Source organism: Strigops habroptila, chromosome 6 (assembly GCF_004027225.2).
Source record: "Strigops habroptila isolate Jane chromosome 6, bStrHab1.2.pri, whole genome shotgun sequence".
NCBI lineage: Eukaryota > Metazoa > Chordata > Aves > Psittaciformes > Psittacidae > Strigops > Strigops habroptila.
The window spans coordinates 596,074-608,764 of NC_044282.2; positions in this window are offsets into that span (position 1 = coordinate 596,074).

Sequence of the window (12,691 nt, forward strand, 5' to 3'; positions counted from 1 at the left end):
GGCCCTCCTGCATCCTAGGGGAGTATTGTGCTCACTGTGGCACCAGACAAAGGCAAAACCTTTCCCATGGCTTTCATTCCATCTGTTTGGGCACACAGTATTCAGCAAACCACATGCAGAAGAGCTAAGTAGTGTGATCTTCAAAGGTGCAGCAGGGAGTGTAACATTCTCCTGAGCTTTTCCCCAGAGCTACATTCAACAGATCAGCCCACTAGCCTTTTGGAACCTCATTCACAGCCAGCTCTCCAGGGGTTGTTCATGGTATGAAGGCACAACCTGGGGATGTGGAATCACACTGATGCCACAGTGTTTCCCAGATGATGCCTAAGTCATTTTGTGAATCTAACCTGAAGTTCCCAGACTGCGAGAGGAAGAATGTGATAAAAATATTGGAAAAAAATTGGAAATAGAAAGTGGGAAAGAGAAAGGTTTTATGAGGGTCATTCCCTCATTTTGAAGATGGGAATTTGGACACAAGTTTTGTGGCAAGGAAAAGTTTACAGACACACAAGTTATATTATTTTAGTTGTGTTTTCTTACTTTAAAATCAGCACAATTGAAAAAGAAAGAAGGAAACACAGTGACAAGATGAAGACAAAAAGAGTCATTCTTTATTTTGGATGCACAGAACTGAGTAAGAGGTTGTCACTTTAAATAAAGGATCAAGGAACGAGCAATCAAGTTTGCAAAATTCTATGTATTAACAAAAAACAGCAAAAGGTTTAGCCATAGAAAAACACAGTTCTGGAATAATCTATCTTACCCATCCCACAGTCAGCTGTATTTTAAAATTCTCTATATTTCAATTAAACTATATATTTCCAACCTCCTCTTTCAGCAGTGAAAGTGGCTTCTCCTTTCATGCAACTGCACAGGTTCTTAAAGTATTTAAAATATATGTCATTACAAACATGTCCTTGGAGCATGGCATCTCAGCAGTACCTGTCCAAGAATTCAGCACATCAGTTTACTTCTTCCAGCCAGGAAGTGGCATGGGACTTTGGGTAAGCCACTTCTCTTTGACCGTCTTCTATAAAATGAAGATTATGACATCATCTTCCTGTTGAAAAGACTGTAAAAAAAGCTAGGCAAGAGTAGCGATGTTATTATTCAAACTAATTGTAACAGCAATTCCTTGTCATACTGTTTGCTTTCTGGACCTTCCTTCAAATATTTAAACTGTTCTGGATAGCTCAGTTTGAAATCTTCAACAGATTATAGCAATAAATCTCCTTGTAAATACACTGTAAGAAGGACATTCTGATTATCCTGAAGCCTCAATATTCCTCCTCAAGCAGTTGCACCATTGCTTGTGTAAGAGCATGGAACTGATAGATGTTCGCTGAGGGCACACTCATTTAACCTTGTATTCTAGTCCAATGAGATGGCCAAAGAGAACAAAGCCATGCAGATGGTTTATAAATGTGGTTGTATATGAGCATCCATAACTGAGGGAAATATATCACTTTGGCTCTTCTAGTACCATTAATGCAGAACAATGTTTTGCACAGACAGGCCCAGGCGTATGATATGGTTTCCCAGAGGAAGCTTAAAGCTTGTTAACTAAAATCTAGAGAAGTATGAAAAAACAAACCCTATTAGATATTGGCACACCAGCAATAGGCTGGAGTAAATCACCTTCACGACAAGTGCCTTATAGCTGTGGATGACAGTTCCATAGAGGCAGAAAGTGAGCTATTGTCATGCAAGCTATTTAGTTGAGCTAAACTACAGAGCAGGACACAGTCCCAGGCGAATCAGGGGACTGAAAAGTGCAAAGACTCTTTATATGAAATGGGAATAAGTGTCACACAAGCCGGTGCTTGTAGGAGGTCTCTCTCTGGGGACAAGGCTTGAACTAGATAGATTAAATCAACTAAAAGCTATGCCTGTAATTTACATTCTTTGTTTTGTGTTGCACTGTGGTACTAGTAACAGTAGCTGCACAGAGGCTTTACACAAAAACAATCATTTCTTTAGCTGAGGCTTGTCTACACAGGGAAATTCGGCAGTATCTTTATATCAGCATAACTCCCCATGTGGACACTCTTCCTTCAGAATAATTCCAGGAAAATTACAATTATGCTGTATAATTATGCTGCATAATTGTAAAAGTGAATTTATTGGTGTAAACAATCCCTTACTCTTTAGCTGAACCTACTTAAACGTTCAGAATTATGTCATTGAGTTTGCTGTTGTTTACAGCCTTCTCCAAACTTGTCCGTTGCATACATTCCCAGCCCATTAGCTGTTATTTATCCAAGCTAAACATATTTTATTGTTCTAATTTGTTCTCCGTTCAGTTCCTCCAGCCTGTTATCTCTATCTTGCCATAGTTTTGTTAGGTCCCTCTCAACTTCAAAAGCAGGACTTGGAAGCATGGCACATGCACCCAGATGCTTTTAAGTGGCTGCAAATTTGATTTGCTCATTATTAGGACTTATAAAAGGAATTTCCTTCTTATTGTTTGCTCAACAATTGGCAGATAAATTATCCTTACAATTTTTCATGGTCTTACCACCATCCTCATTTTTACCCAGCTCTGCTGCAGTTAGGAGTCAGGGGCACATCAAGTGAGGTGTTTTAACCCTGTGGGCTGCATCAGAGGATAAAAGCATCCATCATTGCTCCACATTAGCATTGTTGTCCTCATCAGCAACCATCAGTTGCAGGGGCAGAGCAAGATGTGTCATCTTGCCTTAGGTGGTGGTGCAAGGTCACCGGTATTTTCAGTCTTGTTTTCCTAGAGGTCTGAGAAGCAGTTAATCATCACAAGGTATACTGTTAGACAGGTCAGCAGTTCAGCATTTAGAGAATGTTTCTATATTGCCTTGTTTGGAAGAGTTGCATGACACTGAAAAGCTCTTCACTGATCTCCATAGTTGCCTCTATAGAGCCAACAGATTGTTTACTGTATAGGATATTCATACCTAATTTCCCTCCCTCTTCTAAACCACAGTATCAATGATATCACTAATACTAATAGTACTGATGTTAATAATACGAAATAAAGCTAATAAACTGTTATTTGTAATTTTCTTGGCCCTGACATTTGAAAGCATTTCTGGAGAACCTACTGTGATCCCTAGCACTCCAGTAGCTGCAAGCATGGCCTGCTCACCAGCCAGAGAAATGCACGCTCCCCTGGGCTGGAGTACAGCAGACTCATAGCTGTGCACATCAATGCCACTCCAGAGTTTAAGGCAGGAAGTATGGAAAACTATTCAGTTTCACTAATGGAGGAAGTTTTGGCCTTAATAAATGATAAGAAATAAGCCATACAACTCCTTGCATTTCAACTTCAAACTCTTGCTTACAGTTTCACTCCCCATTCACAAATGCACCAGTGAATTACTTTTTATTTCCCCTCCAGCCACTTCATTTTCCATCCAAGCAGAGGAAAACTTATTTCTTCTCTTGATTACAAGGAACATCCTGAAGCTGCTTTTTGCTGGTGCATTCAGAGGTTGAACTGTGTTAGTTGGGAAAGATCATGATAGGGCAAGTCACAAGGGAGTTCTGCTGTGTCCCTAATCAGCCAAGCTACCCAAATAATGTAGAAGGTCGTCAGAAGCCATTTTCATTCTGTTTCTCAGATAGGGGGAGAGGCTGTGTTCATCTGAGCACTCCAATCTCATTTTAAAGAAAACAGAAGGAAAGGAAGATTTTTATCCGTTCTGATAATTCATCACATGCAGCAGTACAGCTGTTTATGTCAGAAGGCAGAAGTGGAAGAAGGGCCTTTGTCTCTGTTTGGCAAATTTTCCATGACATTCTCAGTAGAAGAGAGCTATTTTATTCAGTAGGGTGCAGCAGCCTAGTATTCTTCATTTCATTATTTAACATTAGCATTCTTCTAGCTTTTCCCAGTGGCGGCAATAAAACGTAGAAGTTTATTGAAACTCCTATTCTTCCTTTGTTCAAGAGTGAGCACAACTCATACAGACATTTTACAGTCTCAAACATCTGAAAAAATCATACTGTATAAAAAATTAGGATCCTTTTGTATTCAAATGCCTCCTCTTGGAGTTGATATGGATGCAGAGACAATCTATATTATTGTTGCTTAGTTAAGCTATCACTGTGGTTGGAGATGTATAGTAGAAAAAGACCAACACTGGATCAAAGGCTGAATAGGTGGATGATGCTGTGATTCACACTGGGGCACACGGTGCTGGTGCCAGTTCTGTCCCAGAGCCTTTTGGATCGGATTGCAGAGTGGTGAGGCACCAGGGCTGGCACAAGCACACACAGTCAGGGCACAGACTGCATTCACCCAGGGGAACAAAAGAAAGATAGATTTTTTAGAAACTGAAAACTAGAACAGTAAGAAAGAAACAGAAAAAGAAAAAAGAGCAGAAAGGGTAATTTTCACTGAACATGCTTGTGCATTTCTATTGATGAGAAAATAGTTCAGGAAATAACACACATATCTTTTATGTAAAAAAAAAAAAAAAAAAAGACCTTTTTCAAGGTTTGGTTTAGGATAATACAAGGAAGGTAGCCAGCAACCCATTTTTGCCTTAATGAGTGTCTATATATCACGTTCAGAAGAGTTCATTAGGAACTTCACTTTTAATTGGACTCAGTAAAGAAGCTTTGTTCAATTAGCCTCAAAGATCCTGCTAACACAAGAATTCCAGTGATATTAGGAAAATTATATATATGAAAAGCTAGTTGTGATCATGTCTCTAACTTCTCCATGAACTGGATTGTGTTGCAGAAATCAAAGTAATAAAAACTTGCCAAATAGGACTGAATAAGTAAATTTTAAATAAACTATAATTTTCAGTTGTATTATAATTCTAATACATGAGGGAAAACATTGGTAGGTAGGAAAGTAAATGTTTGTTAATATAAAAATTTAAGAATAATAAGAGAAAGCACTGATACTGATTAGTATGATTATGATGATCATAACTTCCAGGATGTAAAATCACAATGAAAATGATCCAGCCTAGTATGCTTTCATAAGTTATACATTTACTTAGGCACTAGGAAAAATGTTTTCATGCTTCAAACTATCTTAGATGGTTTATGAAGTTAAGGTAGAACTTATAAAGGAGTAAGGAAAGGAGTAAAACAACCTAATGGGAAGGACAACGCTCTATGCAGAGAAAAAGTTTCCTGATGCAAAAAGATCATCCAAGATCGTCAAAGAGGAACACAGGAAAGTAGAACATATATTGTGAGGGGACAGGAAAATATATTGATATAAATCATTCAGTGGTAATACTGTGCAGCATGGTGGCTTCAGTTGCAGTCAATATTAAGATTTATTGATCTGAGAGATACACATTGACCAAGGTGATGCCACAGCCAATATTTAACTTCAGGGACCATAAATCTTAATAGTAACTGTAAAGAGCAGCCAGTATCATCTATGTTTGATGTATATTTTATTGCCTTTTAAAATGGTATAAAAGGTTTTTTAAAAGAGAAGCTGTTTCCTTCATTTCAAAAAGCTCCTTGCCTTGCCAAAGCAATCCAGATGTATATGCTTGCCGTTTCAAAGATCATCTAATGATTGGGGTGCTTTCAAAATTGCATGAATAATTTGACTGATGAAGAAGCTTCCTTTTCAATGAAACAAAAACAAAACAGAAAAAAAAAAACCAGTTAACGGCATCTTTTGCAGATTTATGTTAGCTATGAAATGCTGACGTACTTGCAACATGTTGCTAGATAAAGCTAGTTAACAACTTAGGGTAAAATCAACAATAAATTATGTAAGGTATCTGCAATTCTCTAGTGTTTTCTTGATTTTTCACTGCTCCACCTCAACACATCAACTGGGTTCATAAAATGTTCATGTACTTAAGAGTATATAAGAGTATATGAGTTATATTTACAAATTATTATAATATATGTACTACTGTACTGTACCAGTACAGTACAGTTCTATTGCATCTGCTTCTAATACATGTGAGCTATTTCTCAACCAGAGGTTCACAGTGTTAAACAGAAAGATCCTTTTCTCATTTGCTACCTCCTTCTTCTTTGCTTATATTAAAGAGATGGCACTGACAACCACAGCTAAGGTAAATGCAAGTTAACAAATACAAATAATTAAGCAAAAACCCCCATGAGGTAGCAAAATATAATTATTTAACAGTCTTGGAGCATTCCTAACCATATCAATGTTCTCCCTAATGTTCACACAGGTCTTTGTTATTGCATTAGATGACATTTGTTTTCAAAAGCCACTGCATATTTGACATCCACTTTTCTGACACATGAAAAACATATTCCTAATAAAGATTACTCTGACACTACCATAGCGAGTGCGCCCAATTCTTCCCCCCACAAACCAACTTTTTTAGACCATTTTATAGCAACTAACCCAGCACAAGGGAATGATTTGATACAATTTTAATAGGGCTTTAATTCTATGAAAAGGAGGCTTTATGACATTAAAAAGCATGACAGTTAACCTTAAATGGTTTATTCATGTCAGCGCAGTCCAAAGACGTAATTAGTTGTAATGTACTTAACCCTCAGAGTCCGGGGTTTAGAGAGGGAAGAGCCACTGGTGGCATTCCTCAGCTCCTGCTACTCACTCCCAAGGGGGCTGCAGTGTCTAGTTTTATGTCTCAGGGTCCTGACAGATGAGGCCTTCCTTTCCAAAAGTCTCTGTACATTACCAGGACGATTTACGGGGAGATTTTTCATGCCTGAGAAACAGTGAACACACACACATAGTTATATCTAAATCAATGCTGAGTTCAGTGCATAGGCTTCAGCAGTGCCTCGGGTTTAACACTTGTTAACAGACACTTGTTAAGAGGTAGCAGACACTTGACAGGTTTAGTCTGATCACTCCCATGACCCAGTAAATTTTTACCTGTCAAAAGAAAACAATCAGAGTCGTCTGGAAAGGGATTCCTTTCTCAGGTTCTCTTTCATGAATTTCCCAGTCTTCAGAACTCTGCAATTAAGTGACTGAGTTTGATTGATACCACTTCTGTTTTAGGATGTGGCAAGGCTAGAGACTGTGGTAATTAGTGAACACAGTAAAAAATCATGTCCATTTCCCCTTTACCAGAGCAAACACTGATACTGGGAGCACTCACATTCAAAGTTTACATGTAGCTGATGGAGTACCATCCAAACTTTACTATAAGGGGAAGTCAAGTATTTCGCTCATTTTAAGCATCTGCAATTGTAAACAGTAGTGATAATACTGGGAAAGCATGTACTTCAGAAGAGAGGTTACTCTAGACACGATAACACTCTGAGATAACATTTTAAGAGAAGCAAACTAAGGGGTGGTGTCCTTTATCTATTACATCTCAGTAATCTGGCTTTTGAAATGTTCACTAGGTAGCTGTATTTACAAACTGTTACTTGCGATGTTACATGATAAAGAAAAGGACAGTCATTCCAGTTGGGGGCGGGGGGGTGAACCTACTGTGTACTTTGTGTTTCCACTACATGTAGTCATCATCTGGCATTTGGCTGCGGTGTAATAACTTGGTGTCTCTTTGTTCTCCTGTTACAGGATGAAGGCTTTAATCAGTTTTGTCAGAACGTTTGCTCAGTTAATCTCCTAGCAATGTGTGATGAATAATATGCTTATTGACTGTCTCAGCAGTTAGTGGGTTCTCCACCCTCACCCCATAGTGAGAAGCATCTAGTTTCTGCTGGCTGCTCATTTTCCCTTAGCAGAGGAGCACTGCGTCTCTCCCCAGCCCCCAGCAGGCACATCCCACCGAGCCCACCCCCTTTAGCCTCACACCCCTCTTCTCCTTTTCCCCTCTGGAATCTGGAAAATGCCAGCACCACGGTTTGTCCTTGGATAATTACTCTGTCGCAGTAACCTTGAGCTCTCATACCATAGAGGGCTCTCTTTCTGCTGAGCTTTGTATCTTTATTTTCATACCAAGAAAAACAGATTTAGAGTGAACAGGAAAGTTTTGGCAACAACTGTCATCACATTATCAACACAGTGCTAGTGATGAATAGTTCTGGAGCAAAGAAAATGCCATAGGAAGCTCTACTTCATTGGGACAAAAATATAAGGGCAGATCTGAGAGCTTCCTTCATCACTGACTCTGAGGGAGAAAAATAAGGAAAAGCCCTAATGAAAATAGATCTCAATTGCCTGCAACTGTGAACTGACTTGACAGAAAAAATTTCTAGGCCTCTATCCTGCATGTGACTGCGCACAACTGTGGGGCCTGCCTGTGCCAGCTCTTTGTACAGCAAAGAACAGTGGGGAAGTTTCTTACAAGCAGTCCTGATTTTAACATTCTTGGTAACAAAAGCCTAACAGTAGACAGTTTCAGCTCCCAACTCAGGACAACATTTCTGAAAGTTCTTAAAGTAGGACAGGAATAAAATCCATTGTACAAAAAGCAGTTTAGGTATTTAGGACAGTGATATACTTTCAGTTATAAAGGCTGACAGAGATGCATTGTGCATTGGGAAGGACACAGAAAACGTTATATAAAACCTGGATTTGAGGAAATAAAAATGAAAAGCTTCATGACTTCCAGCAGCAGGGTCTTCCCAGACCTACCTGAAATGCACAACTGTGCTAACTGTGAATAAGTGGAGATGCACTGTTAATGTAATATTGCACTTGTTATAGAACTTCCTTCATGCACAGGTAAATCTGCCTTAGATCAAGCTCCAGCTCTGACAGCTAGATTTCACCAGGGTGACATACATGAAGGTAGGTTTCTTCTATTTATTATGCAATTTGGATTCAGTATCTCCCTCACTTTTTAAGGGTGTTCTATTTCTTAAATTGATGATTCCCACCTAAATAAAAAGCATCTACAGCCCCTGTTTGTATGCTTCTGGTTTATTCTCTGCCTTGTCCCACAAAGATATGGCAATTTTATCTGCTCCTCTGAGATAAGTGACACCAAAAGCCATTTGCTTTCTGTGTGCTCCTGAACCCCACGCAGCTCCTGCAGACAACCTAAACTCAGCTGGAGTTTGTATTTGTCTATTTGTTCACTCCCTCCCTTGCTATAAGGTGGCTCTGCTATTCCAGTTTTGGTAATGGATCTCTTAGACATCTTGACTGCCCAACCAGGAAGACTGATGGGATAGATGGAGCCACATATAACATGTCAGGTCCCAGCACACAGCAGTTAGTGTATCCCCAAATGTGTCCTTGCACATTTACATACAGGTCTTACCCAGTGTTTTCCCCAAAGGCATAGCAACTGAATCATCTCAGAGCTCACAGTAAGCAAACAGATGGTCAGCAAGAATATGATACATGGTGATATCTGTGCACAAAAGTATGCATATTTGAACGTGCGTGAATGCCTCCTTGGAGTGAGTATATGGAGTTTCACTACCTTTTCTAGGGTTCTGGGAAGTTGTCCTCAGCTTGAATTTAGTGTCAAATAAATCTGGTTTATAGGTAACTTGTGATAGCTTGTGACCAAGTTGCATAGTGCTGTGAAGCAGATATCATCATACCTTAAAAAATTCCTCATGCAAAATAAGGAAAAATTTCAGTTCCTTTGATACCGTGTTTTGAAGCTCTTGAAACTGAGAAACTTGCTAAAATAAATGAAATGCTGCCTAAAGCACCTGACGAAAGTGAATTATGCTAATAGAATGGGTATGTGTAGCTCACCATAGATGTATGTCTCATGGTCCCTGTTTACACCTCGGCATCTCATTCACACATTCTTGAGAGAAGGATCAATCAAAAGTGGGGTGCTAAATAGCATGCCTTTAGTTAACTAGATTTCAGAAGTTTCTATGAGTCAAAAAAAAACAACAGGGAAGATGCACATTGTGTGGATTTTCCTTTCCAACATTAAAAAGATCCGGCCCTCCAAGTATCTGTGCTTTCTCCCCAGTCCTTGTCTCTCTTTTCTGAATATCTCTTTCTCATTGCTTCCTTCCAATGCATACCAAGCATGCAAGCTTCTTAACCACCAGGTGATTTGCCATTTCATCAGCTCCTTCTAAATCAGCTAACCATTTTCTCAGAGATTTTTTTTAAGCACTCTGCAGAACCTTCTTGCTGAATTTTCTTGTCAAAAAGCATCACGTTGCCACCTAAGTGTTAACAGGGATATTTTGGTGTGGGTAAGTGATGTGAGAGGACAGGCGTGAGAGAAGAAGCAAGCATGCACCTTTTCAGCAGGACATCTGGGGCAACCTAACAGCTCCTGATTTCCAGTAGTGCCTTCACAATCTAAGTCTTTCCCCTGTATTCACAGACCAGGTACCACACTCAGGCTCACAGACCCCTCCCAGAGTTCCCTCTACTAGGCTGAGTCTGGCGAATAGATGAAGAGAAAGGGAAATTCAAAGGGGCTGCAAAGGCTATGACTAAGGCCCTTCTTTTTGCCTCAAGTTCCTTATGCTTAAATCTGCCCTTTAGTACCTTTTGTCTCTGTAGCTTGTTCACTAAAGCTAAAAGAACCAGAGCTTTTGGTAAAGACTTTACCTCTTTGAAGCTCTGTAGTCAGAAGTCATTTTCAGGCACACGTGACAATCTTTTCCAAACAGATCAGAATTTAACATTTTAGGATCTGAAACCTGGATTGAAAAAGCAAGGCTTCTGTATTTTCTTTTCAGACCAAACTGCCATGATTCTAATTCTCCCAGTATATGTTGCAGCAGAGACCTTATTGCTGGTTCTGCAGTTATGATATTTTGATATACGCCACCTCTTTTCTTGTAAGTCGACAATGTTTATGACTAGTCATTGGTTTTGATATCTCCCAGGGTAATACCCTTTTAAAGCAACAGTTTCAGATCAGTCCTTTATGCTAACTCCAGTGTGCCAATGTCAACAAACGATCCGATCCCCTGTTCTAAGGAGAAAACTTACTCCTCCAGTCTTAGAAGATCACAGCATTACAGTGTATAAGCAAACTGTCATATACTGGAAAAAAGGAAAAAAAAAAAAAAGCACACGTGCTCTCTGTATTTTCCACAGACTGTCACGCAGTTTCCCTTCTTCCTTTTCCGTCTTCATTCTACAGGCTTCTCCAGACTTTTTATCCGAGGTAAGTGATTGTCAGTTTATTCAAGGCACTTATCATATTTGCAAGAACTAGCACAGACCTCTCACATATTTGGTCTAGGTTTGATAAGAACATTTGCTCTTTATACATTAGCCCCACTTAAAACCTGTCAAAAACACCAAGTGGTCCTGCAATCTATCATCTATTCCCCAGTGCAAGTGAAGCTGGGTGGTTACTTCCATCAGCCCTTTAAGACCAGATATCACTGTTGCTGCCCCAAAACAGCCACAGCTGGGAAAGGTCAGAAAATACATACATCATATGACATGATCTGACCTGTAGAAAAGCAGCTTTGTGCCTCTCCATCATTGGAAGGTGCCCTGAAGACAGTAGAGGTAAATACTCAAGGCATAGGCTAAAGCCCCTTAGGCTATATCTGCACCAGTAAAACAGTGCAGGGCAGACTTACGCACTGAGCCTCCATCATCTCCACTGTTAAATTTCTAGCATGGTTTTGACCCTGGTCAACTTGCACTCACCCAGGCAATCTCCAGGAAGACTTCCTGAGCAAGCACAGGCCAGGGACTCTTCCCAACAGAGTGCCGGAATGCAACCACCTCATTCTGACAGGGTAAAATTGTTTAATCGTGTGGATGAGGGCAGTTCAGTGCCAGGTGACTTCAGTGGCAGAGAGCTGGACATGTTTGATTTACTAATATAGATGTAACTTCACTGTCTAACAACTTCCTGTGAAGTTGAAAGTGGAAACATCTGAAGGAGCCCAGCAGGTTCCCATGCCCTGGATTGCCCCTCTGCTGGCTCTGAAAAGCCAGAATCTGAATTCTCTGCTAAAGTCTTCAATAGCATGGAATAAAAAAGGGGACGACAAGCTACAAAGCAGACAAAATTCTCCAATCTCCAGATTATCATCCAGATACATATGCAGAGGGAAAATGGGGAAAATATGCCTGGGTTTCCTTTAACAGATTATGTAGTCTACTCACTCACATTTATCACATGGGCTAATGTAAAATTTACTGTCCATAATTAATCAACCTTAGGCAAGAATACTTAGCACTTCTACTCTATTTTTCATTTTCAAAGTGCTTTTCAAACGCCACCTAATTAAACATCAGGAACAATTATTTCCAAGCTACTTTATGGGCACTTTAAAAAAATGAAATAAGCACATTTTAGCATGTATATGAGGAATCTTTTTAAACCAAAACAGCTCTATTTGCAAACTGTTGAACAAATGAAAGCAGTAATAGGACAGAGACTTCCAAACAGACCAATGAAGCAAGTCAGTTAGTTCTGTCCCTATGCACATGAAAGACAGTAATGCAGCTTCATTCTTAAAATTCTCTCACATTTTCAGTTTGTCTCTGAGAGGACACCTTAATAATAAAGAACTGCAGAATAGGGATGAGGAAGGAATGCTTATTTGCAACAGACAGATGCCACCAATGGTCTTGGGGCATGCCTCTGAGAGGACACCTTAATAATAAAAAACTGCAGAACTGAGATGAAGAAAGAATGCTTATTTGAAACAGATAGGTGCCACCAATGGTCTTGGAGCTCTGATTCACATGTTCACAGAGTTCAGTAGTGTCTTCACCATCAAGGTCAATCCAAGGCCTTGCTGCATTTGCTCACTGAAAACTGACCCCACAGCCTTCCCTCAAGACTAGAAACACAGTCAGCACTAGCAACTTTTGGCCACCTCTAAGGAGAAATCTTGC